Genomic DNA, 27,404 nt, shown 5'->3' on the forward strand with positions numbered 1-27,404 from the left:
CATTTATCGAAAAATCATTTCCATCATAACAACAGCTGAAAAAGACGTAAACTACACAAGACCACGGACTGCTATGAAATCCTATACTGTAATTCTTCCATTTAACAGCAACCATTATGTTTATACATCTACCATAATGTAATGGATGTCTGGCAATGTTCACTCTAGCAGATTAATACAAGTAACACACTTACAAGTGATGAAGAGACGGCGTCTCCTGAACTAAAACAAATGAATTGCATCTAATTACTTGCACATTTACAAACTCTTTATGTAAATGAATGACATGCTTAGCACTTTCCTGGAAGCCACTAAAAGAGCTCGAAAACACAACCACAAGCCCCCAGAGTAGAAGTACAATGAGCGGCAAGGAATGGAGCACCTGGATACAGCACACAGCTGGGGAGATGAATAAGACTACACTTACGTAAAGACGTAAGAGCAAATTCAAACATTTTAAACAAACTATCTTGTTGCCATAAATCATAGCAATAAAATATATAAAAGTATAAGAAAGTTTTTTTCAATTTTATGAAACAGGATTTTAAGAAAATGGACTATTTTTATAGACAAAATGTGGGTAATTTTAATTAAATATTTCATGTCACTATCTAGACAGTCTCCAGCAATCCCCCTCCACACACACACAAACCACACATAGTACCTTTGAGATGCTGAGCTACCGTGCCCTCCTCACTGACAGTGACACTGCAAACATGGCTGAAGAGAATTACTGAGGGAGGGGGGAGGAGGAAGGTTGATTTCTCACACATCACACATCCAGCATCACTCTCAACCCCCTCCTTCCTTAGGGATTGGTTAAGGATATAGCACAGCCAGTAACACACAACTGCTGCCTCTCTCACCTCCTTCTCATCCCTACCTCAGGAATTCTCTTCTGCATCACACTGAGATGGTCTCTCTCAATGTCCTCTTTCATGAGAAGAGCTGGGTTACCAGTGTCAGTGAGGAGGACAGGGTAGCTTAAAGGGGTATTCTCGTCTGGGCATTCACATTCAGTTTCATTAATCTGTCATATATAAACATTTCTTCAATTAGATGTCATTAAAAAAATGTTCCTGTGTGAAGATAATTTCTCATAAATGTAGTGATATGGTCCCTTAGAAACAAGACTGTGCCCTTGGATCTGACCACCTTTGCTGGAGTGACTGCACAAGGAAACAAAACGTTTTTGTATATGAAATGTCCGGGAGTTACGGCATGTCCCACAGCCGTCCTGTGGTAATGAACACTGAAGCCAGGTGGTCAGGCAGGGCTCAATAGCGCATGTTTGGCCACCGTTGCCAAAATGTGAGGTGGTCGTATCCGGGGGAAGCTATCTCATTTCTAAGGGACCATATGACTACTGTGAGACACTGAAGGGGTTAACTGTGGATGGGCGGTATGTTTCCCCTAGGTTTTGCTATTATGCAAGGCCTTAGTGCTGAGGTTGGGTGTCCAGCACCTTGGACACAGGTGATGGGAGCAGCCCAATCAGTCTTTTTTTTAAACCGCTCAGCAGAGCTGGAAGTGTTGTCTCTCTCTGGAAGGAGGCTGGAGAGCACACAGCCCTGACCTCTGTGCCTGGAGCAGCCAAGTGATTTTGTATAGTGGTGAGTTAGTGAACACCTGTATAGTTAGTGCCCTGACGGGTAGGATTTTTGTTTATTTAATGCCTGAAAGTAAAGGCTGTTTTATTTTGCTGCTGCAATAAACGCAGGCGAGACCTGTTTTGGACTGTACCTTGGTGTCACTGTCTTGAACTGCATCACAGCACCCCGCTACCACGGTCTCTACTGGGCCAAATCTCCCACATATGGTGCTTCGGATTGCGGGCAGTTCAAAAAGACACACACCTGAAAGGCTCGCTACATCCTGCAACATTGCATGGCCTGGGTGAAAGCAGCAGGCAAATTGCAGGATAAAGCCAATATGGAGGACTTTATTAAATACCTGCAAGAGGAGGCCAGAGCTAATCGGCAGCAGCAGCAGGCCATGCTCCAGCAGCAGGAGGAGAGGTCCCGCCAGCAGCAGGAAGAATCCCAGGCTAATCGGCAGCAGCAGCAGGCCATGCTCCAGCAGCAGGAGGAGAGGTCCCGCCAGCAGCAGGAGGAGGCCAGAGCTAATCGGCAGCAGCAGCAGGAAGAGTCCCAGGCTAATCGACAGCTGCAGCAAGCCATGCTCCAGCAGCAGGAGGAGAGGTCCCGACAGCAGCAAGCCATGCTCCAGCAACAGCAGGCAGAGTCCCGAGCCATGCTACAGCAACAGCAGGAAGAGTCCCGAGCCATGTTCCAGCTGATGATGGAAAAGTTTTCTGGCTTTATGGCAGCAACGCAAGCGACAACTACTGAGGGGTCCCATACTGGTTTGCAAGGGTACCCGGTTGTCCAGCATTCCGCACGGGCTGCAGTGCAGAAGGCTTTACAAAAGATGACGGCGACCGACGACGTGGAGGCTTATCTCACTGTGTTCGAGCGAGTAGCTGAGCGAGAGGAGTTACCAGCTGAGCAGTGGGCAGATGTCCTGGCGCCGTTCCTGACAGGCGAATCGCAGAAGGCCTACTACGACCTGAGTGAAACGGAGGCCCGTGAGTACCCCCAGCTAAAGGCAGAGATTCTGGCTCGTCTTGGGGTCACCGTTCAAGTTCGTTCCAGCCGGGTCCACCAGTGGGCATACTCTGAAAAACTACCCCCGCGCTCCCAAATGCATGACCTGATCCATCTTGTCCGGAAGTGGCTACAACCCGATGACTGCACCCCAGCACAGATGGTCGAGAGAGTGGTTCTTGACAAGTTCACCCGTTCTCTGCCCTCTCGGCTCCAGCGGTGGGTTGGACAGGCCGGTCCCACAAATGCTGAGGAACTCGTGTCCCTAGTAGAGAGATATCGGGCTACGGAGGATCTTCTACTTATCCCTCCCACACGAAGCAGTGCCAGTGACAAGGCCATTAAACCATCTGGTAGGACTGCTACTGCAGAAAAAGGGAAACAGGTCAGGTTGGGAGGGGGTACACTGGGGGGCTTGGATACACAGAAACCCAGTGAGGCTCGTGACAGAGGTCATAGCCGTATCCAGTGCTGGCGATGCCATGAAATGGGCCATATTGCTGCCAACTGTCCCCTGTCAGTGGAGCCAATGGACTGCAACCAGACCCGACGAATGTCACTGTTTGCCCGGCCGGTTCTGGCTGCCGAGTCAGTCACGGATGCAGAACCCCAAGTGTGTATGGTCACAATCGGTGGTCACACGGTGGAAGCCTTGCTAGACTCAGGGAGTCTGGTTACCCTGGTGCGGGGAACTTTGGTTGATCCTGGACTGTACAGTGGGCGTAAAGTGGGAGTGTTGTGTATACATGGGGACACTCGCGAATATCCCACTGCTGTCATCAACCTACATACACCTTGTGGTACTATTACCCATGAAGTGGGGGTGGTGGGGACCCTGTTTCATGAGGCTATTATCGGCAGAGACTTACCGGTGTTTTGGGACCTCTGGAGACGAAGACCCACCTCAGGTGCTGTTGCAGAAAATGGACGTCAGGTATGTCCGGCCTTGGCCCCTGAACCCTTTGAGGCCGATGTACCCACACCAGCAGTAGGGGTGACCCCATGTGATGAATTCTCTCCCCTAGAGGTCCTAGCTGGTGAGGTCGAGGGCCACGAGGAGGTGGCCGACATGCCGGACCTTGAGTTTTCCCGTGAGAATTTTGGGGCTGCACAGCTTCAGGACCCTACCTTGTTTAAAGCACGGGAGAATGTTAAGGTGATAAATGGGGTACTCCAAATACCAGGGGCTGACAAAATATACCCCCGAATGGTGATTGTTGGGGAGCTGTTGTACAGGGTCGACCAGATACGGGGTGAGGAGGTTGAGCAACTTGTAGTACCCCAATCTCACCGTAGGCTGGTGCTAGAGTTGGCACACAAACATGTGCTGGGAGGGCACTTAGGTGCTGAGAAGACCCGGGAGAGGATCCTGCAGAGATTTTTCTGGCCCGGGGTGTGGGAGGAGGTAAACCGGTATTGTAGCTCCTGCCCTGAGTGTCAACTTACTGCCCCGGTGTCCCACTTCAGGAGTCCTTTGGTCCCGCTACCAATCATAGAGGTGCCATTTGAACGGATTGCAATGGATCTGGTTGGCCCCATAGTCAAATCCTCAAGGGGGCACCAATACATCCTGGTTATCCTGGACTACGCTACGCGGTATCCCGAGGCGATTCCATTAAGGAACACCTCCTCCAAAAATATTGCTAGGGAGCTGTTCCAGGTATTCTCACGCACAGGCCTCCCCAAGGAAATCTTGACTGACCAGGGTACCCCATTCATGTCTAGGGTAATGAAGGAGATGTGTAAGTTACTGCAGGTTAAACAGCTCCGCACCTCTGTGTATCATCCTCAGACAGATGGCCTAGTCGAGAGGTTTAACAAGACCTTGAAGGGGATGCTAAAGAGGGTGGTCAGCAAGGATGGGAAGGACTGGGATTGTTTGTTGCCCTATTTGATGTTTGCCATACGTGAAGTTCCCCAGTCCTCCACGGGTTTCTCACCCTTTGAGCTGTTATATGGCCGTTCCCCACGTGGGCTTTTGGATATAGCCAAGGAGACCTGGGAACAGGAGAGGACCCCCCACCGTAGTGTGATAGAACATGTCTCCCTTATGCAGGACCGCATAGCGGCGGTAATGCCCCTTGTAAAGGAGCACATGACAAGGGCACAAGAGGCCCAGTCTAGGGTCTACAATAGGTCAGCCAGACTCAGGACCTTTAACCCAGGCGACAGAGTGCTAGTTCTGGTGCCCACCGTTGAGAGCAAGTTCTTGGCAAAATGGCAAGGACCATATGAGGTCATGGAGAAAGTAGGGGAGGTAACCTACAAGGTATCTCAGCCGGGGAGGAGGAAACCCGAACAGATATACCACGTGAACCTCCTAAAGCCATGGAGGGAAAGGGAGTCCCTGATGGCCGTGGGAGTAGAAAAAGCGTCTGTCCCCAAGAAGGGGACACCGGAGGTAGGTGTACCCGATGCCAAGGTGCCTGAAGTACGGATCTCGGAGTCCCTCTCCAGGGCCCAGATTCAGGAAGCGAAGGAGTTTGTGCTCCGAAATGTGGATGTGTTCTCTAAGTTACCGGGACGTACTTCAGTCATCAAGCATGATATCATAACCGAACCCCACATCCGGGTACACCAAAAACCCTACGGCTTGCCATATCCAAAGAAGTCAGGCAGATGTTAGACCTGGGGGCCAAAGAGAAGACCGCTTTTGTTACTCCTGATGGGCTATTTCAGTACGTGGTACTCCCCTTTGGGCTACATGGGGCTCCCGCCACATTCCAGAGGTTAATGGATCTCGTGCTAAAACCTCACCGGAGATATGCCTCGGCCTATCTGGATGACATCATAGTTTATAGTAACGATTGGGAGAGTCACCTGGCCAAGGTGCAAGCAGTGGTAGACTCCCTGAGGGCAGCAGGGTTGACAGCGAACCCCCAAAAATGTGCACTGGGTCTGGAAGAGGCCTGTTACCTGGGGTACCGTATTGGGCGAGGTGTCATCAAACCCCAAGTAAATAAAGTGGAGGCGATCCAGCAGTGGCCACGACCTATGAGCAAGAAGCAAGTGAGGGCTTTCCTAGGCATAGTGGGCTATTATCGCCGATTTATCCCCGATTTTGCTACCATAGCGGCACCCCTGACTGACCTGACCAAGGGTAGCAGGGCGGTGATGGTAAAGTGGAGTGAAGAGGCTGAGGGGGCTTTCAGCGACTTAAGACGGTTTTGTGCGAGGGACCGGTACTGATCACCCCTGACTTCACCAAGACCTTTATTGTGCAGACTGACGCTTCTGACGTGGGCTTAGGGGCTGTCCTGTCCCAAGTAGTGGAGGGTGAGGAACATCCTGTGACATTCCTGAGCCACAAGCTCACACCTCCTGAGAAGAACTACAGTATAGTTGAGAGGGAGTGCTTGGCGATAAAATGGGCTCTGGAATCCCTGAGGTATTACTTGATTGGGAGACAGTTTACACTAGTGACCGATCACTCTCCCCTCACCTGGATGAGTCAGGCCAAAGAGAGGAACGCCAGGGTCACAAGGTGGTTCCTAATGTTGCAGAATTTCAAATTCACGGTAGAACATCGAGCAGGAAAGCTGCATGGGAATGCCGATGCCCTGTCTCGTACCCACTGTCTGATGGCCAAAAGTGTTCGCCCCCACAGGGTCAAACAGAGGGGGAGGGTATGTGAGACACTGAAGGGGTTAACTGTGGATGGGCGGTATGTTTCCCCTAGGTTTTGCTATTATGCAAGGCCTTAGTGCTGAGGTTGGGTGTCCAGCACCTTGGACACAGGTGATGGGAGCAGCCCAATCAGTCTTTTTTTTAAACCGCTCAGCAGAGCTGGAAGTGTTGTCTCTCTCTGGAAGGAGGCTGGAGAGCACACAGCCCTGACCTCTGTGCCTGGAGCAGCCAAGTGATTTTGTATAGTGGTGAGTTAGTGAACACCTGTATAGTTAGCACCCTGACGGGTAGGATTTTGGTTTATTTAATGCCTGAAAGTAAAGGCTGTTTTATTTTGCTGCTATAATAAACGCAGGCGAGACCTGTTTTGGACTGTACTTTGGTGTCACTGTCTTGAACTGCATCTCAGCACCCCGCTACCACGGTCTCTACTGGGCCAAATCTCCCACACTACATTTATGAGAAATTATCTTCACACAGGAACATTTTTTTTAATAACATCCAATTGAAGAAATGTTTACATATGGCAAATAGATTAAATTAAATTAAGATTCCCAGATGGAAATACCCCTTTAACTGCTCACTGCACCTTCCTGCCTCCATGTCTGGAACAGAGGACATCAATAAAAGTCTTTTTTTAAAAGAATGCTGTCTCTAATGCCAAAGAAAGAGGTATCAGTGGAATATGTATAAAGACATCTAAAATTTATGGGAGGGGGTCCCGCATGACAGGTTCTCTTTAATATAATATACTGTATGCTACAGTTTTCACTCTGGTCACTAGACATTATAAAAATCTGAAAATGATTGATTCTGTAAGGAAAACTCATTTACACCACAGCCAGGATTACAAGCTAGCCTGTTGTAATATTGAGGATTTTTAAAGCCTCATACAATTTTTTTCAATACAGGCAAATACACATCTCCATATTTATATTATATGTTATATTTCTGTATAGATATACTTCCACATGCAAATAATTGGTGGCAGTAATGATGATTGCTATTGAGGCTTTTAGGCTAATACAATCTACACTCTATCAAGGGATGAGATTGTGGCTATAGCTTCTCAATGTCTCTGTTACCAAGACTTGTGAATTCAAGGCCCATCTGAGACCCTTGTGACTGGAAACTTTGACCCTATCTTCACTGCTTACTTGTTCCCTATAGACCAAACCAATCCATCAGAGATCAAAATATTAAGCTTCGTTCTTTAAGAAGATCATGGAGCAAAGACAAATATTTTTCACATCTGTTTGCACATATCACACTGTTTACGTACATGGTCACATGATCAATTACATGATTACTGAGATGCCGGTTCTAGGATGTAGTCTCCGGGTCTAACTGGAACCAGCATAGACTTAAAGGGGTATTTCAAGTATACACATAATTCATATAAAAATGGGTCTTTAAAATATAAGCTAATATGTATCTACCAGTAGTTATTTCAAATTTAGCTTCCCGTAGCAGAAAAATGCTGTTAACATACTATGTAATGGAGAATTATAATACTATTGGCCCTTTACCCAGTCCGTTGATTTCCTCCATGCAGGAGACAGAACATGGTCGCTGGTCACATGTCATGCACCTGCCTGGTCATGTGATTACACTATGTTTGGCTGTAGTCGGTTGGTTGCAGTGCAGTATGGTCAGTGTTGTGGTGAGACGTCGTCTCAGTGGAGCAATGTGCAGTGATGGCAGTTACACATCATTACTATGGTAGCAGGACAGTCTGTTACATCATCACTGGGAGCAGAGTATAAGAGGGAGAAGGGTTTCTGGAAACTCAGGGGTCATGAGACTTGTAGTTTCTAGTGGTGGCCATCTTGATGATAAATCCGCCTACTTGAGAGAGGTCATAACATTTTGTCAATTATAAAATCAAACAATTTAAGCTTTGTGTATAGTTTTGTTGTATACATTTATTCATAGCATTATGGGTTTTTGCATCAGATGTTCATATTCCCGGAATACCCCTTTAACAGTGGCAAATGTTACTTTAATAATGCAAATTTCCCCTTTAACTGGATCAGCTAAAACAGTCCTCCTCTTTAAGTTGTCAGTGTGAGTTAGAAGCAGCTCTGACATGCTCCATGGGCCATGAGATGGCTGCAGTTAGCATTTTACATCCTCTTGTCATTAAACTGGTAGAAAATTCAGATAAAGGATGTCTCAGTAGGAAACTGAAGGTACAAGGGTTTGTAGGGATTGTAGTTTTCTATAAGCAAAGGTCTGTGTCCATTCTAGACAGCAGGAGCACCTTAAGGGAGGAAGTGAAGGGATAAATAAAGAAACTACACAGTGATCATATTAAAGAACATTTACCATCATTTTACTGATGGTAGATGTGTCCTAAAAAGAAGTTCCTGAGGAACAATGCTTCTTATTTTATAACTCTATATTTTATAGTGTCTAAAAGTTATGAAATTTACTATGGGACATCATCTATGCGTTGTGGGCGTCAAGACAGGGCAAGACTGCTAGCGTTTTGGGGGTAGTGCATACATTAAAATAAAAGGCTCCCCGAGGCACTCGGGTGACGTAGGGTCATTTTCATAATTTCTATAACTCTATATTTCCGCAATAGTGGCATATAGATTTTGTCAGCACCTATCCAGCAAAACGCACAACCACAACCAGGCTTGGCGCTAGCTGTCAGACTAGGTAAGTGGTGGGGAACTCACCCTGCGACGTCCCTGCGGGCTAAGGCCCTGCCTAAAGCAGATAAACCGCCCGATAAGGGCGAACCCAATATCTAACTGACAGTCCTTGAGAGACCCTACAAGATGGCAAGGCAGACTTACTTCGTCTGGCAGCTGCTGGATGGTGGAGCGGACTGGTAACCGGAATACAAGTATAGACCAGTGATCACACTGGTGCACAGAATACTAACACAGGACTGAACAGGTAACCGGAATACAGGAATAGACCAGTGTTCACACTGGTGCACAGAATACAAAAACAGGATATATACAACAGATATATACAGGTCTTCAAGGCAGATATACACAGGTCAGGTCAAGATCAAGATCAGGCAGGTAATATACAGGTCAGGTACAGATACGGGCAGACAAACAGAGACAGGTAAAATTGAACTAGATCCACAGATAGGACAAGACTAAAAATAACCAGCCAGGTATGATGGGAATGGGCAGGTATATAAGGCAGTTCCCGGACACGCCCCCAGCAGCACACTGGGAAAACTGTCCATCAGGCTAGTAACCCTTGCTGGGCAGGGCTGAAATGCAAGGAGCAGGGTGTGGCTCAGTAAATCCAAACACAAGCAGTAAGCCACAGTTCACACACAAATGAACACCATCTATTCCGCAAACTGTGGATAGTGCAACGTCTAGGCACAGACGTTACAGAGTTATAATAAAATTAGTACTGAAGAACAACTTCTTATTAGGACACATCTACCTTAAATACACTTATGGTAGATGTCCTTTAAGAGAGGTGCCTATATTTAGTCATGTCTAGAGGGGACAGGGTTTCCATAAAAAAAAAAAAAAAGAAGAAAAAGCCAATTTGTCAGCCAAGGGAACCTGTCACCACATTTTTTACATATACAACTAGTGGCAGGTCCCCATATCATATTACTTATTACAATTAAATTATATTGAGGTTTTTGGCCATTAATTCATGCACAGATGTCTTTCACCAGGTGGTCACACTTGCTGATGATCAAACAAAACCGAGAGTTTTTGATAGAATGAAAAGGGCTGATACATATGAAAGGCTGCAAAATCATTTTCTAAATAAATAATGACACATGAAGAATCTAATGAGTGTTATTATATATCTAAGGTGGTATTTTAAATTATGTCATGATAAAAAAAATTTGAGAGGGAGTGCTTATAAGTACAGGTATAGATACCAAATATCTGTGAGTTGTGTTCAACTTTTATATTTTGTTCCCAAATAGAATTTAATTCTAACAGAGGAAAAAAAATTTAGCAGTATTTTTACTAGTTATTTTTTCATATACTGATCCTATGTTGGAAACAAAACTCCTGCCAGATTATCCTGGGAAAGGCAGCTGCGCCCTACATGGCTGAAATAAACTGGGCCTCAGGCCACACACATGCTATCAGGTAGGAATCACTGATTTATGTCCTTGAAAAATATTTTTTTAATAAGAATTACATTCTTTAGCAGCTTGAGGATGAAAAAAACTCATGTTAATGCAACCAAAGCCTGTATGGCTTATTCAGCCATCGTCCTGCAGAATACACTAGACTAAGGTATACTGAACATAACTACATTTCCTGCACAAGCATATGCAGCCTAAAAGTCTACTATTAATAATCAACAGATGAGAAACCAATATGTTAATAAATGGGCGTTAGCCATAAACATAACAGTGAGGAGATAGAACCAGTGAATCATACCTTGGAAAGACCTTGGAAGATCTGGCTTAAAGGGAATCTATCATCAGATTTACTGGAGGTAGATGTCCCAAACTCGTTGCTTGTTATGTCTTCCAAGGAATGACCTTTATTTTCGATTCTCTGTATAAAAATATTCAAATGAGTCATAGGTGCTCAAGGCCACATCACCAGAGTAAAGAGAATCTGTCTGTGCCCGAGCATATACGAAAAGCAATGTCGTCCCCTCGTAGACATAACAGATTCAGCCAAGAAATGGGGTAGAACCGGAGAATGTATCCCTTTGTATGAGCATACAGTGGGATACATCCTAGTCCTCCGTTGTAGGGACACATTCTGAATCCCCCCAAAGTATAATATGTATAATAGAGGGCTTATACAACATATGAATGTAGCCTTAGGCCTCATGCGCATAACCGTTATGAAAGCCTTTTTTTAGCCCCCATAGAGGTCTATGGCACCCGATCACGATGTGTAAAAAATATGGAACTTGTGCTATTTTTTGGGGGGGCTGCTTGGCTTTCTATAGAGCGCTCACCCCTCCTCTCTCCTGCACCCAGTTGGCCCCTGTTCTCTAAGGCAAGAGTCCTTATAATGGTGGAAAATAAATGAAATAATAATTAATTTTTAACCAATACAGACGGGAAATGACTTGAGACATCTGTTCTCTGCAACAGAAAGAACAAAGACTAGTGGGGGACCAGGGTCATGTCTTGGAATGAAAGTGTAGAGAGCCTTGTTTTACCCTGTTTATGCTTTTCATTAGGCTTTAAAATCTCTTTACGAATAATCAACTAGAGCAATTACATGATTGGGTTAAATGATTTCTCTGGAGAATAACTATTTTTACAAGAGTGTAAGACAGGGAGGTTGTTTCATGTTCCTTTTTGCTTGCCAAGTAAATTGGATCAGTGCTTGGTGGTAATACAATCTCCTCAATGCCAGCGCATGAAAGAATTGATTGTAGAGAATAAAATGTCTCTACACTTCAATCGTTTCAATGAACAATTACAAAGACATTCTGCTACAGAGTAAACAAGCATTATCTGCGAGTGAATATTCAATCCTCCATTTACACTGCTTATACAGTCAGTGGAAAATCAAGCACGTTTACAATATTTCACACTTTTTTCGTTTTTACTCTCTTAGCTTTATTTTTATGTTAATTTTTGTGTTAATATCTAGGGCTGCCCTGCTTATTCAAGGTTTTTTTTTAGGATAAATATATTTATACGCTATCCTAAAGATAGTACTTAATATCAGAGGGAGTCTAACAACCTGTACCCCAGCAAATCACCTGTTCCTCACAGAATGGAACATAAATCAGACAGCTCCGCTCTCTGAATAGTGGCTGAACTGGGTTACTGCAGTTTATCTCCTAAAAAATCTGCTTCCTGTCCCATACCACCCACTAATATCATAATAAGGACCTATCCTTTCAATAAGTCATCAATATTATTACCAGAAAACTCCTTAAAACACATGGGGGGGCATTTATCAATTTGGGAGCAAAGTGGCTTAGAAAGGGATTTGTGGCACAAGGGATTAATGATTTCGCGCAAGAACCAAAAGGATAAGATCTGTCTCCCCATTCATGAAGGTAAAATAGAGCTCCCTAAACCAGCTTTTAGGTGCTCTAATTTGTAAAATAAGTCTGAAAAATAAAAGCGCCAGAAAAGTGTCGGATTCACAAGCAGGGTCATAATTTGGGCTGGCGCGGGGACAGCAAATGTGAAAAATTGCTGGCGTAGAATAAACGCCAGCCTCCTGATGTATTTCGCTGCAAATATGCAGCAGCGTGGCTACCATACGCTGGCACACGAGCGACAGCGTATGATAAATGCTCCCCAAGATATATATTATACAGATCACTAATAGTTTGCAACGTTTCGGTCACCTCACCACAATCCCACATTCCACTATGCTAAGCCAGATCTCACTTGACAAAGAAAGAAATGACCGAAACATCTTAAACTATTTGTGATCTGTATAATATATATCTTGTGTTATATTTACTGGAATAAAATCATAAAAATTCATTTTGGTGTGTACCATGTTCCCTATATGAACACTTCATAAATAAGGCGCAAGAGGCTCAGCAAGGGGAAAAAAATTTCCACCAGTTTTCCATTTGAAAGGTGATAATAAATGCCCCCCATGGCTTCCAAACAATTCTACACTTCTCACTGGGGCCACGTGCAGATTTTTTTGGGCTATGTGCTGGCCATTGTATGAAGGGCACGCAGCACCTGGTATGTCAATGGGCTTGTACACAAGGCAGTGGTTTTCACAAACCAAGCCAGAAGTTATGGAGCAGGTCTTAGGGTGATGCCACACGTTGGCGTTTTTGGTCCATTTTTCCCAATTATTATAGATAAACAGGTCGTAAGCAGCCAAACGCATGGTAAACTGCCAAAAACGGACTGAAAGCGGATGTTTAAAAACGGACCAAAACCCCATGTGTGGCATCACCCTTACTCATGTCTGTGCGGCTCATGTCGTCATTTTCCAGTACACTCAGACCACCACAGGTCCATTGTTTGAGGCCCAATACCACACACGTTTATGTGCAGATACCATGCATCAGTGACCTTACCCTGTTACTTTATTATCACTTTAGTAATAAAAAGGTGAGAGAGAGAACCTAAGTCATATGTGTTTAGGGTAGCTGCGCACATGTAAGCAGTCACTAAATCTTTACAGCACATTGGAGAACGTTATTCCCAAAGCCCTGCTGAAGTGTTGTAAAACAGATATACCATATACCAGTCACTAACATTAACAGATGCCAGAAAATACAGTGTAATGGCCTTCCACAGACTCCCACGGTAGCCACAAGTGACCCCGTATTACACCAGATCCCATTCCAGTTACATATGCCCACTATAGTGCCAACCACGAATGCCCCAATAATGCTGGGCACAGCCTGTGGAGGTTTTTTTTTAAAAAAAAAAAAAACACACCTAGAAATTAGGACACCAAATAGCTTGAAAGAATACACAGTTTTAGACTGGGGATACACTTTTTCCTGTTTACCTCCTTATTCAGACACTTAATTCACAAAGCCTGTGAAAGTCGGACTGATCCCTCATGGGATTAGTGTTATACAGACATGTTCTACTGTTCCCTGTGTGGAAAGCTCATATACATAAGCTGTGTAAGGCAAACACTCCCCTTTTCTTTGTGCCTTTGTCCCAGCTCTCTATTACAGTGTCACTCTGCTGTGGATTGCATATGAAAATGATTCTCAATGGTGCAAATCCTCTAGAAAAAGAACTAGCAAAGTGTCAAGCGTTACTATGTTTACAAAATACATTGTTATTGTTATTAGATGTGAAATGTATCTCTCTCTATTTCATAACAATAATTCTTATATAATAAAATCATAGCAGTATTAACCAGGAGATAATAGGTTAATAAATGTACGCCTTCACAGGGAGGGGTGTGTTAAGTTGGGAAGAAGAAGCAACAAGTTAAGCGCCACCTCCCTGAGCTGTCAAAACAAGACAACTGGAGCCAAACCCAAATGAAGCTTACTGTGCACTCCTCTGCCAGTGCCCCCTCCTCAGCACACAGACTGCCAGAGGGATAACAGATGTGTGTTGGTATAAGGAAGACAATTTACATGCACCAAGTAAATGCTACGCCATCCAGGGTAAAATCCACACAAGTAGCTAGAGCATATCTGGTAGTAAATGCTTTGTGACGAGGCTGTGCACTTGTGACAAAGTAGAAACATTGGGGCATATTTACTTAAAATATTGGAAAGTGCCCTAAATGCAGTACACAGGTAGCCTGTGTATAGTGCAGGGTGCACCAGATTCAGGATTTCTGGCGCACGTTCTGCATTAATCTGACGCCCCCGCACTGCCCCGATAGAGTGCACCACTTTTATGTTTGTTGCACCTTTAACATAGAGCTTGCCACACACTTCTGTCTGACTTTGCATAATAAAAATGGCGCACGGTCCGAATCGGGGCATCGGGACACCCCCTAATTTGTGTCACGTGATGCCTAGTGCAGCTGCGCCACAAAAGGGTTGTGTGTTACACAAATGTGGCGCGGACACTTCTTAAATACCTGTGCAACCAGATTGCACTACAAAGAATGTGCAACAGAAAACTGGCGCACAACGCTTAGTAAATGTGCCCCATTGTTCATTGTTGCACCTCTGCAGAACATGTAAAAAGAACTATCAGTTCTGTAACATTATTCTGAAAACCAGCTATAAAAAAAAGGAAAATAGATATCTGGGCGGTTGTGGGGGATTTGTAACTGCTGCGACAGAGTTTCCCTGGAAAATGGCGTCGATGCACGTGCCAAATTTATACAGGGAAATGCCTACAATTTTGTATCAGTGCCAAGGAGAGGAGCAGAAGCGCCGAGGAAGGGGAAGTGGTTAATGTTCCGTATCTCTTGGGACATAGTCAAATAGAGAAAAGTTCTTTCTGCAGACCTGCTGTGTCAGGTTTTATACCAGGACAAATAACATTTTTTATAAAAACCTTCTCATGGTATACTCTGACGTAGCACTTTTTCATGAATTGCTGCAGATAGCCCATGTCAGGTTTTATACCAGGACAAATAACATTTTTTATAAAAACCTTCTCATGGTATACTCTGACGTAGCACTTTTTCATGAATTGCTGCAGATAGCCCATGTCAGGTTTTATACCAGGACAAATAACATTTTTTATAAAAACCTTCTCATGGTATACTCTGACGTAGCACATTTTCATGAATTGCTGCAGATAGCCCATGTTGATCAATAAAACTGCAGCAATTTACAGCAAAAAACTTTGCACTCACTGCCACAACTTTAGGTAAGGGACAAGTTTGTTGAAATTTCAGCAACTATTCAGGACGCCCCCGCTGGAATGTACAATATCAGAGTTACCATAGAAAATTCACACACTACAGCGCCGTTTTCAGGTTCTGTCTATACAGCCTCCAAATCTTTCATTTTATATCAGGGGGTGTTTTTGTTGAGTGGGTGATAAAGTTGTATATACTAGAGTCTACATTTTGGAGTCCTGTATATTTGTGTATTTTCCAATAGGTACAGATCAGTGTACACAAAGTGTTATTATAGTGTAATCTTTATGGAAAGCTGCTATGAGCCACAGCAGTTGTCCACTATGGGTTAACTATAATTGGAGGTTAAGGGTCTGCAACAGCATCATGTCTTCCTGATGAAGCATCAGTGCGAAACATGCTTCAGGGTGTACCATTGCCCCCCCCCCCCTAATTGCCCTTTGATTGCCCATTATCTTCATGTTTTCGGGTAATTGTACTGTTGGTATGTGGATATTTGGACGCCAGAAGGTACCTCCAGTTTTCATTATGCTTTATTGAGCAATAGTTACCTTATCCTCGATTGCTTTACTTTTTTGACTAAATATTTACTTATAACTACTGGGTATGCTTTAATCATTGGGCTTATTAAGGGGGGTTTATGTACTCTGTGGGGGCCCTGTTCCATCTAGGGCCACTTGTTTTCCCCTTGCTTTGATTTTCCTATCTATATGGTATACATTTGTATATTTTTGTGCATTGGCATTATAATAAAGCATATATTTTTGTGGATGGCTTTGCAGCTCTTCTCTTTTGTATTTTGGTTGTTGTAGTTGGAGAGGTGTATGTGACATATTATACAATATAGAGGTTTGATTTAACTTTGGTTATGTGGACTGAACTCTCAGCTGATACCTCTGGAGTGTGCACCAGGTGGTGCTTGTTTGTAGCAGCTGTGCGTATAGATGCGCACACATCCAAAGCAGCCAATAGCTGCGCTATGTGTTCTGTGCATGGCGGCCATCTTTTTTACACCATCCAGGGCGAGCAGGAATAAAAAGGTAATAACCTTTTAAAAGACTATTAGCCACAGCAATTAGAGGGAAAAGTATAGGTCCTTTACAGGCAGGGCATGTAATTAAGATACACAGGAGTTTTTTTTTTATGTTTGGTAGCTGTACAACCCCTTTAAGGTTTTCGGATTGCGCCATTATCCTGCCACTACATGAGACTACCAGGGTTAGGCCAGTGTTACACACAACATCAGCATCTCTGACCTAACCATTTGTAACTTTGTCTCTTCCCTCCTTATCTGCTTTTTACTCCTGAATGTTTGCTGAATTTCATCTTGCTTGCAAGAAAAAAAAGAAGCTCGTTTTGGTTTTATGCAGATGGGAGTAGCAGCAGGGAGCCGCAGCCGCTAGGCCGTCACCCAGAATCACACACAGTATATACAACTATAGATAAAGACTGCAAAGAGGAAAGCTGCTAAAGGATAAATATAAGTCACATAATAACCAAAACTATACACACGTTGGACTCCTAACAAAAATTCAACAGCAAATGCTACCGGACTAGCTGTAGGCTTTAATTATCCAACTTCAACTAATTCTATGTCAGAAACAAAAGAAGATGTTAGAAAAGAGTTTTTACACTGTACGACTGAATTGTCTGGTTCCTCCAGCAGACCCCCTGTAGATGAAGCTGCATCCTGGTCATGGATTAATAATCCCCTAATGACGTAGTACTTCATTCTAAACATTGTGAAAACTGGATCTAATTTCTTCTAACTTTAAGCACAGCAAAAACCTAGAATTAATCATCAAATCAGTAGCTAAGTGGTTGCTTTTAATAAAGTCATGTTTCTGTCTGTTGGCCTTAATCACTTAGTAAAGATTAAGAGAAGACATAAGCCCAGCATTGACTCTGATTATGTCTCCCCCGCTGGCAGGAGAGATACTAGAGAGCAGCACAGGCCTGATACCAATCTGTCCTCCGTGTCATACAGAAATCCTCTCAATCTCTCCAAATGTTTATGGCCGTGTCCACCCTGCACCATACATCCAATCATCTGCAAAGCAGCAAGTTGTAAAATGAGATTAAAGACTGTAATGTTCCTTATATGTCATCACATTCTGATCTACATACATCCCATCCAGCGCTGAAAATCATTTCCACGTGGGGCACGGCCACTGCTAAAACACTGATACAAACAACATTTCTTACATTCCTGGGTCTGTTTGGATTAGAGGGGATGTCTGGTTTAAAAAAATTCATTATACAAAAAACCCCCAGCATGCACTGTGTTTTCACTAATACAGAGCACAGACTTCAATGAAGTCAATGGGTCTGCAAAACAATCAGACAACATATACTGTAGGTGACAACCATTTTTGGAGAATAGATGTGGATACAATCCTGACACAACACAGGGTGAGTTATTCGTGGAAGTGAAACGTAAATGCCAGTCTGAACAAGCTCTCATTCAAATGGATGGGCTTTAACTGCAAAGATCAGCCACTAGACAATGAATGGCGTTGTGTATCATTACCTGTGTACCAGATATTTGGTGAGGGGTTGTCAGTTGTCACACCCTAATATTAATCACCTTCCTAAGTATAAGTGAATAAAAAAAGAGAATAATACCCCTCTAAAATGGCCGCCCCCTACTTTGTGTCTCATGGAAGCCAGTGCGGCTGTGCCAAAAATGGATCGCGTGTGACACAATCCCAGCGCAGACACCTGTTAAATACCTGTCCAAGCTGTGCAATCCCTGAAAACGGCGCACTGTCCGACAAAATTGAGCAGCGCAACCCTTCGTAAATGAGCCCCACGTTGTAAGGACATGTTGGAAGTCCGCCCAACGTGTCTTTACAACATTTGGCAAAGAAAATAGATGTGAGCCCAGACTAATCCATGATGACTGGAAAAAATAGAAGAACCAAAGGGTGGACTTATGAATTTATTATTATTATAGTTTATCATAGAAAAGCAGCACCAGGACATTCTCTGATCCACTTATTTTAAAGTATTAGTCCAGGGATCCAAAACCTAGTAATATAGTTTATTTATAAAGTGGTCCCATAGTCATTCCAATACCTCCCCCCAAACCCTCCCTGCCCCCCGCTATCTTCTAAGCTTCACTTTTGCATTGGCTTTGACACAGTAAAAAGTTCTCCTGACATTTCTGATTTAGTACTTCCCGATTATATTTATTTGTTCCTCTGTAACTCCCATTAGAAACTTCTAAAACAATTCACAACAAGTGTAGATACAGACAACCGTGAAAATCGAGTGCACACTGCGCTGCTAAGCGCAATATTCTTATTGGATCGGTGCCCATTGACAATATTTTAACGGACCCTTGTGACTGATCTGTTTTAAAAGCCGAGCATGTCCTAGTCAGAAATGTGTTACGGATCACTCGTAGACTATAGTTTATGAGGATTCGTGAAAAAAACAGATGGCAGACGGATGACAATTATCTGTGAAATCATACGCTAACACAAATTTATACAGATTTGGGGATAAGAATATTTACTGTAGCACATGAGAGGTGACAGGTCAGAGTCATGTACTGTAGAGGGGCAGAAGTCGATCATATGTTGATCATAGTGTAACTACATCACATCATCACTCACATGACAATCTTACGCAGTACAGTATAATAGTATAATGTTATTATCTGTATATTGTGTTTACAACTGTCCAGGACAAGTGCCCTCATATGATAGGTCCATCCAGGGTATTATTGTAGTTACATAACTTGCTGGATTTCCTCTCACACATGAATGCATGGCTATCCTCCTGCTCGTGAGCAGCCACAATGCAGTAATGGCAGCCGGGAACAATGACACTGGACATAGACGGGATGAAGCTGATGATGTTCTCAGTGCATGGAAAGACTGGACTTTAATGGGGAAAGGGAGAACCTCAGGAATGAAGGGGTTACTTTCGGAAGACAATTCTATATTTATATATCACACAGGGGCGGATGGGTCCTGGGCTGCATGAATATTATAGCCCCTACAAGGCTGGAATCATTTCCTACATCTGGTACTAGAATCAGCTTCTTGGGGAATGGAGGATGTGTCCTTCTGTCTGATTTCAATCTGCAGTCTCAGGACCTTTGGAGGACCTTCAAAGGTCCTGAAATGGCTCTTGTGTATATGTGTATTGAGAGCAGGAACAGCTATACTAGGATTTCATGGGTGAATTTTGTGGCCTTGGTTTCCGTGCTGCTGCCCAAACCTCCTATATTATAATCCACTATTGCCTCCACATGTCTGCGTGCACGGTCCTTATACCTATGTACACCTGACTACTAAGTGGGACACCTATCAGTTCTAAGAATGGGGGTACACAGCCCCTAAGTTCATTACAGAGAGGTGTTTACACCTATACATTATACAATGTATAACACACCTTCTTCTATGCATCCTATACATTTACACAAATGCGGCAGATGCAGTGACCTTCCCATTCCGGGAGCAGAGACCTGCACTCTGTACTGTACACACTCGGCCTGACGGACAGGTCTCTGCCTTTCTCCATGGTATATTACAAGAACATGAAGGCGCACAATTAGGGTTGTCTACTTCTATCAGATCTAAAAAGAAAGAAAAGTTCCCTGTGTAGCTGTACTGGTATGTACAGTATGTACAGTATGATGTATGGACTGGCTATAGACTGCACAATACTACGGTTATGTGTAATACACTGAGGTGTTGTAATGGCCTGTGTGTTGTTATTACACAATTGTTATTATCACACCGCTATAATGTTATCTCAGCAGGCAGTGCCCAGTGTATTATTATTACATCGCTATAATGTTATCTCAGCAGGCAGTGCCCAGTGTGTTATTATTACACCGCTATAATGTTATCTCAGCAGACAGTGCCCAGTGTATTATTATTACACCGCTATAATGTTATCTCAGCAGGCAGTGCCCAGTGTGTTATTATTACACCGCTATAATGTTATCTCAGCAGACAGTGCCCAGTGTATTATTATTACACCGCTATAATGTTATCTCAGCAGACAGTGCCCAGTGTGTTATTATTACACCGCTATAATGTTATCTCAGCAGACAGTGCCCAGTGTATTATTATTACACCGCTATAATGTTATCTCAGCAGGCAGTGCCCAGTGTGTTATTATTACACCGCTATAATGTTATCTCAGCAGACAGTGCCCAGTGTATTATTATTACACCGCTATAATGTTATCTCAGCAGACAGTGCCCAGTGTGTTATTATTACACCGCTATAATGTTATCTCAGCAGTCAGTGCCCAGTGTGTTATTATTACACCGCTATAATGTTATCTCAGCAGACAGTGCCCAGTGTGTTATTATTACATCGCTATAATGTTATCTCAGCAGACAGTACCCAGTGTATTATTATTACACCGCTATAATGTTATCTCAGCAGACAGTACCCAGTGTATTATTATTACACCGCTATAATGTTATCTCAGCAGACAGTGCCCAGTGTATTATTATTACACCGCTATAATGTTATCTCAGCAGGCAGTGCCCAGTGTGTTATTATTACACCGCTATAATGTTATCTCAGCAGGCAGTGCCCAGTGTGTTATTATTACACTGCTATAATGTTATCTCAGCAGACAGTGCCCAGTGTGTTATTATTACATCGCTATAATGTTATCTCAGCAGACAGTGCCCAGTGTGTTATTATTACACCGCTATAATGTTATCTCAGCAGACAGTGCCCAGTGTATTATTATTACACCGCTATAATGTTATCTCAGCAGACAGTGCCCAGTGTGTTATTATTACACCGCTATAATGTTATCTCAGCAGGCAGTGCCCAGTGTGTTATTATTACATCGCTATAATGTTATCTCAGCAGGCAGTGCCCAGTGTGTTATTATTACATCGCTATAATGTTATCTCAGCAGGCAGTGCCCAGTGTATTATTATTACATCGCTATAATGTTATCTCAGCAGACAGTGCCCAGTGTGTTATTATTACACTGCTATAATGTTATCTCAGCAGGCAGTGCCCAGTGTGTTATTATTACATCGCTATAATGTTATCTCAGCAGGCAGTGCCCAGTGTGTTATTATTACATCGCTATAATGTTATCTCAGCAGGCAGTGCCCAGTGTGTTATTATTACATCGCTATAATGTTATCTCAGCAGGCAGTGCCCAGTGTGTTATTATTACACCGCTATAATGTTATCTCAGCAGGCAGTGCCCAGTGTGTTATTATTACACCGCTATAATGTTATCTCAGCAGGCAGTGCCCAGTGTGTTATTATTACATCGCTATAATGTTATCTCAGCAGGCAGTGCCCAGTGTGTTATTATTACATCGCTATAATGTTATCTCAGCAGGCAGTGCCCAGTGTGTTATTATTACACCGCTATAATGTTATCTCAGCAGGCAGTGCCCAGTGTGTTATTATTACATCGCTATAATGTTATCTCAGCAGGCAGTGCCCAGTGTGTTATTATTACATCGCTATAATGTTATCTCAGCAGGCAGTGCCCAGTGTGTTATTATTACACCGCTATAATGTTATCTCAGCAGGCAGTGCCCAGTGTGTTATTATTACATCGCTATAATGTTATCTCAGCAGGCAGTGCCCAGTGTGTTATTATTACATCGCTATAATGTTATCTCAGCAGGCAGTGCCCAGTGTGTTATTATTACACCGCTATAATGTTATCTCAGCAGGCAGTGCCCAGTGTGTTATTATTACATCGCTATAATGTTATCTCAGCAGGCAGTGCCCAGTGTGTTATTATTACATCGCTATAATGTTATCTCAGCAGGCAGTGCCCAGTGTGTTATTATTACATCGCTATAATGTTATCTCAGCAGACAGTGCCCAGTGTGTTATTATTACACCGCTATAATGTTATCTCAGCAGACAGTGTCCAGTGTGTTATTATTACACCGCTATAATGTTATCTCAGCAGGCAGTGCCCAGTGTATTATTATTATTACACCGCTATAATGTTATCTCAGCAGATAGTGCCCGGTGTATTATTATTACACCGCTATAATGTTATCTCAGCAGACAGTGTCCAGTGTGTTATTATTACACCGCTATAATGTTATCTCAGCAGACAGTGCCCAGTGTATTATTATTATTACACCGCAATAATGTTATCTCAGCAGACAGTGCCGTGTGTATTATTATTACACCACTATAATGTTATCTCAGCAGGCAGTGCCCAGTGTATTATTATTACACCGCTATAATGATATCTCAGCAGACAGTGCCCAGTGTATTATTATTACACCGCTATAATGTTATCTCAGCAGACAGTGCCCAGTGTATTATTATTACACCGCTATAATGTTATCTCAGCAGACAGTGCCCAGTGTGTTATTATTACACCGCTATAATGTTATCTCAGCAGACAGTGTCCAGTGTGTTATTATTACACCGCTATAATGTTATCTCAGCAGGCAGTGCCCAGTGTATTATTATTATTACACCGCTATAATGTTATCTCAGCAGATAGTGCCCGGTGTATTATTATTACACCGCTATAATGTTATCTCAGCAGACAGTGTCCAGTGTGTTATTATTACACCGCTATAATGTTATCTCAGCAGACAGTGCCCAGTGTATTATTATTATTACACCGCAATAATGTTATCTCAGCAGACAGTGCCGTGTGTATTATTATTACACCACTATAATGTTATCTCAGCAGGCAGTGCCCAGTGTATTATTATTACACCGCTATAATGATATCTCAGCAGACAGTGCCCAGTGTATTATTATTACACCGCTATAATGTTATCTCAGCAGACAGTGCCCAGTGTATTATTATTACACCGCTATAATGTTATCTCAGCAGGCAGTGCCCAGTGTGTTATTATTACACCGCTATAATGTTATCTCAGCAGATAGTGCCCGGTGTGTTATTATTACACCGCTATAATGTTATCTCAGCAGATAGTGCCCGGTGTATTATTATTACACCGCTATAATGTTATCTCAGCAGACAGTGCCCGGTGTATTATTATTACACCGCTATAATGTTATCTCAGCAGACAGTACCCAGTGTATTATTATTACACCGCTATAATGTTATCTCAGCAGGCAGTGCCCAGTGTATTATTATTACACCGCTATAATGTTATCTCAGCAGACAGTGCCCAGTGTATTATTATTACACCGCTATAATGTTATCTCAGCAGGCAGTGCCCAGTGTATTATTATTACACCGCTATAATGTTATCTCAGCAGGCAGTGCCCAGTGTATTATTATTACACCGCTATAATGTTATCTCAGCAGGCAGTGCCCAGTGTATTATTATTACACCGCTATAATGTTATCTCAGCAGACAGTGCCCAGTGTGTTATTATTACACCGCTATAATGTTATCTCAGCAGGCAGTGCCCAGTGTATTATTATTACACCGCTATAATGTTATCTCAGCAGACAGTGCCCAGTGTGTTATTATTACACCGCTATAATGTTATCTCAGCAGTCAGTGCCCGGTGTATTATTATTACACCGCTATAATGTTATCTCAGCAGACAGTGCCCAGTGTATTATTATTACACCGCTATAATGTTATCTCAGCAGACAGTGCCCAGTGTATTGTTATTACACCGCTATAATGTTATCTCAGCAGACAGTGCCCAGTGTATTATTATTACACCGCTATAATGTTATCTCAGCAGTCAGTGCCCGGTGTATTATTATTACACCGCTATAATGTTATCTCAGCAGGCAGTGCCCAGTGTATTATTATTACACCGCTATAATGTTATCTCAGCAGTCAGTGCCCGGTGTATTATTATTACACCGCTATAATGTTATCTCAGCAGACAGTACCCAGTGTGTTATTATTACACCGCTATAATGTTATCTCAGCAGACAGTGCCCAGTGTGTTATTATTACACCGCTATAATGTTATCTCAGCAGACAGTGCCCAGTGTATTATTATTACACCGCTATAATGTTATCTCAGCAGACAGTGCCCAGTGTATTATTATTACATCGCTATAATGTTATCTCAGCAGACAGTACCCAGTGTATTATTATTACACCGCTATAATGTTATCTCAGCAGACAGTACCCAGTGTATTATTATTACACCGCTATAATGTTATCTCAGCAGACAGTGCCCAGTGTATTATTATTACATCGCTATAATGTTATCTCAGCAGACAGTACCCAGTGTATTATTATTACACCGCTATAATGTTATCTCAGCAGACAGTGCCCAGTGTATTATTATTACACCGCTATAATGTTATCTCAGCAGACAGTGCCCAGTGTATTATTATTACACCGCTATAATGTTATCTCAGCAGACAGTACCCAGTGTATTATTATTACACCGCTATAATGTTATCTCAGCAGACAGTGCCCAGTGTATTATTATTACATCGCTATAATGTTATCTCAGCAGACAGTACCCAGTGTATTATTATTATTACACCGCTATAATGTTATCTCAGCAGGCAGTGCCCAGTGTATTATTATTACACCGCTATAATGTTATCTCAGCAGACAGTACCCAGTGTATTATTATTACACCGCTATAATGTTATCTCAGCAGACAGTGCCCAGTGTATTGTTATTACACCGCTATAATGTTATCTCAGCAGACAGTACCCAGTGTATTATTATTACACCGCTATAATGTTATCTCAGCAGACAGTGCCCAGTGTATTATTATTACACCGCTATAATGTTCAGCAATCAGTGCACAGGGGGCTATTATTAGTGTAATGATATTATACTGTGTTAGCAGATAACGGCCAGTGAGCTGTTATGACATATGATGCAGTCACTACCTAGTATTTTCTTACATTATTACACATTAGTACAATCCTATGTCATCAACGATTGCCCTATACACAGGGTGGTCCTAATACACAATTTAAAAGCTGTCACACCCTCCTAGACAGTCAGAGAAGGTTTTTATGTCACTTTCAAGCATTTCCTTAAACTTTGTAGTCACTGTCATACACTCCTCCCCTATGGTGGTACACTACTACTCCTCACATGCTATCATGTCACAGTCACACATTCCTTATAGGCAGATACACTGTCACACATACCACACACTGTGTGTAGCTACAGTCACACACTCCTACTGACACATTCTGTACACTGTGGTCAATGTCATAATTTACTTCTGTGCTGTCACACATTCCTCCTCAGTGTTGTCGCTGTCACACATTCCTCCTCACTATGTATTGTCACACACTCCTCCTCGCAATGTATTGTCACACACTCCTCCTCGCAATGTATTGTCACACACTCCTCCTCGCAATGTATTGTCACACACTCCTCCTCGCAATGTATTGTCACACACTCCTCCTCGCAATGTATTGTCAATGTCACACACTCTGTTGTCCCAATTACACACGTCTCCTCTCAGTGTTGTCACTGTCACACACTACTCTTCGCAATTTATTGTCACTGTCACCCACTCCTCCTCACAATGTATTGTCACTGTCACACACTCCTCCTTTCACTGTGATGTTGTCACACATTATTCCCTACACTGTGCTGTCACTGTCACACAACCATCCTCGCAGTGTTGTCACTGTCACAAACACCCTCCTACACTGTCACACACACCTCCTTGCAGTGTTGTCACTATCACACACTTCTTCTTACACAATGTTCTCACTGTCACACAATCCTCCTTGCAGTGTTCTCACTGTCACACACTTCTCCTCAGTGTTGTCACTGTCACACTCTCCTCCTTTACAACATGCTGTCACTGTCACACACTCTTCCTCACAGTGTTGTCGCTCTCACATAATTCTCCTTGCAGTGTTGTCACTGTCACACACTCCTTCTTAGTGTCGTCAATGTCACACACGCTGCCCCACACTCTGTTGTCACAATTACACACTTCACCTCACAGTGTTGTCACTGTCACAAACATCCTCCTACACTGTCACACACACCTCCTTGTAGTGTTGTCATGGTCACACACTCATTCTCACAATATGTTGTCACTGTCAAACACTCCACCTTATAGTGTTATCACTGTCTTACACTCCTTGCAGTGTTGTCACTGTCACACACTCCTCCTCAGTGTTGTCACTGTCACACACTCCTCCTCAGTGTTGTCGCTGTCAAACACTCCTCCTCAGTGTTGTCGCTGTCACACACTCCTCCTCAGTGTTGTCGCTGTCACACACTCCTCCTCAGTGTTGTTCCTGTCACACACTCCTCCTCAGTGTTGTCCCTGTCACACACTCCTCCTCAGTGTTGTCCCTGTCACACACTCCTCCTCAGTGTTGTCCCTGTCACACACTCCTCCTCAGTGTTGTCGCTGTCACACACTCCTCCTCAGTGTTGTCCCTGTCACACACTCCCCCTCAGTGTTGTCCCTGTCACACACTCCTCCTCAGTGTTGTCCCTGTCACACACTCCTCCTCAGTGTTGTCCCTGTCACACACTCCTCCTCAGTGTTGTCCCTGTCACACACTCCTCCTCAGTGTTGTCCCTGTCACACACTCCTCCTCAGTGTTGTCCCTGTCACACACTCCTCCTCAGTGTTGTCCCTGTCACACACTCCTCCTCAGTGTTGTCCCTGTCACACACTCCTCCTCAGTGTTGTCCCTGTCACACACTCCTCCTCAGTGTTGTCGCTGTCACACACTCCTCCTCAGTGTTGTCGCTGTCACACACTCCTCCTCAGTGTTGTCGCTGTCACACACTCCTCCTCAGTGTTGTCCCTGTCACACACTCCTCCTCAGTGTTGTCCCTGTCACACACTCCTCCTCAGTGTTGTCCCTGTCACACACCTCCTCCTCAGTGTTGTCGCTGTCACACACTCCTCCTCAGTGTTGTCGCTGCACACACTCCTCCTCAGTGTTGTCGCTGTCACACACTCCTCCTCAGTGTTGTCGCTGTCACACACTCCTCCTCAGTGTTGTCGCTGTCACACACTCCTCCTCAGTGCCTCAGTGTTGTCGCTGTCACACACTCCTCCTCAGTGTTGTCGCTGTCACACAC

General features: G+C 43.5%; 2 protein-coding genes across 8 annotated transcripts in view; one reads left to right on the forward strand and one right to left on the reverse strand.

Annotated features, from left to right (window-relative positions):
- KAT2B (lysine acetyltransferase 2B) overlaps nucleotides 1-27,404 on the reverse strand; it is a 63,646-nt gene that overhangs the window by 34,857 nt on the left and 1,385 nt on the right. The window contains exon 1 of one of the 7 annotated variants that reach the window (XM_072153646.1): nucleotides 9,224-9,365. The exons of the other annotated variants lie outside the window; for them this stretch is intronic. The gene's annotated coding sequence lies outside the window, so the exon portion shown is untranslated. Of the gene's footprint in view, nucleotides 1-9,223; nucleotides 9,366-27,404 lie in introns of those variants that run through there. 7 annotated transcript variants of the gene reach the window in all.
- The window catches only part of PP2D1 (protein phosphatase 2C like domain containing 1), a 78,933-nt gene that overhangs the window by 30,810 nt on the left and 20,719 nt on the right, over nucleotides 1-27,404 (forward strand).

Source organism: Engystomops pustulosus, chromosome 5, assembly GCF_040894005.1.
Source record: "Engystomops pustulosus chromosome 5, aEngPut4.maternal, whole genome shotgun sequence".
NCBI lineage: Eukaryota > Metazoa > Chordata > Amphibia > Anura > Leptodactylidae > Engystomops > Engystomops pustulosus.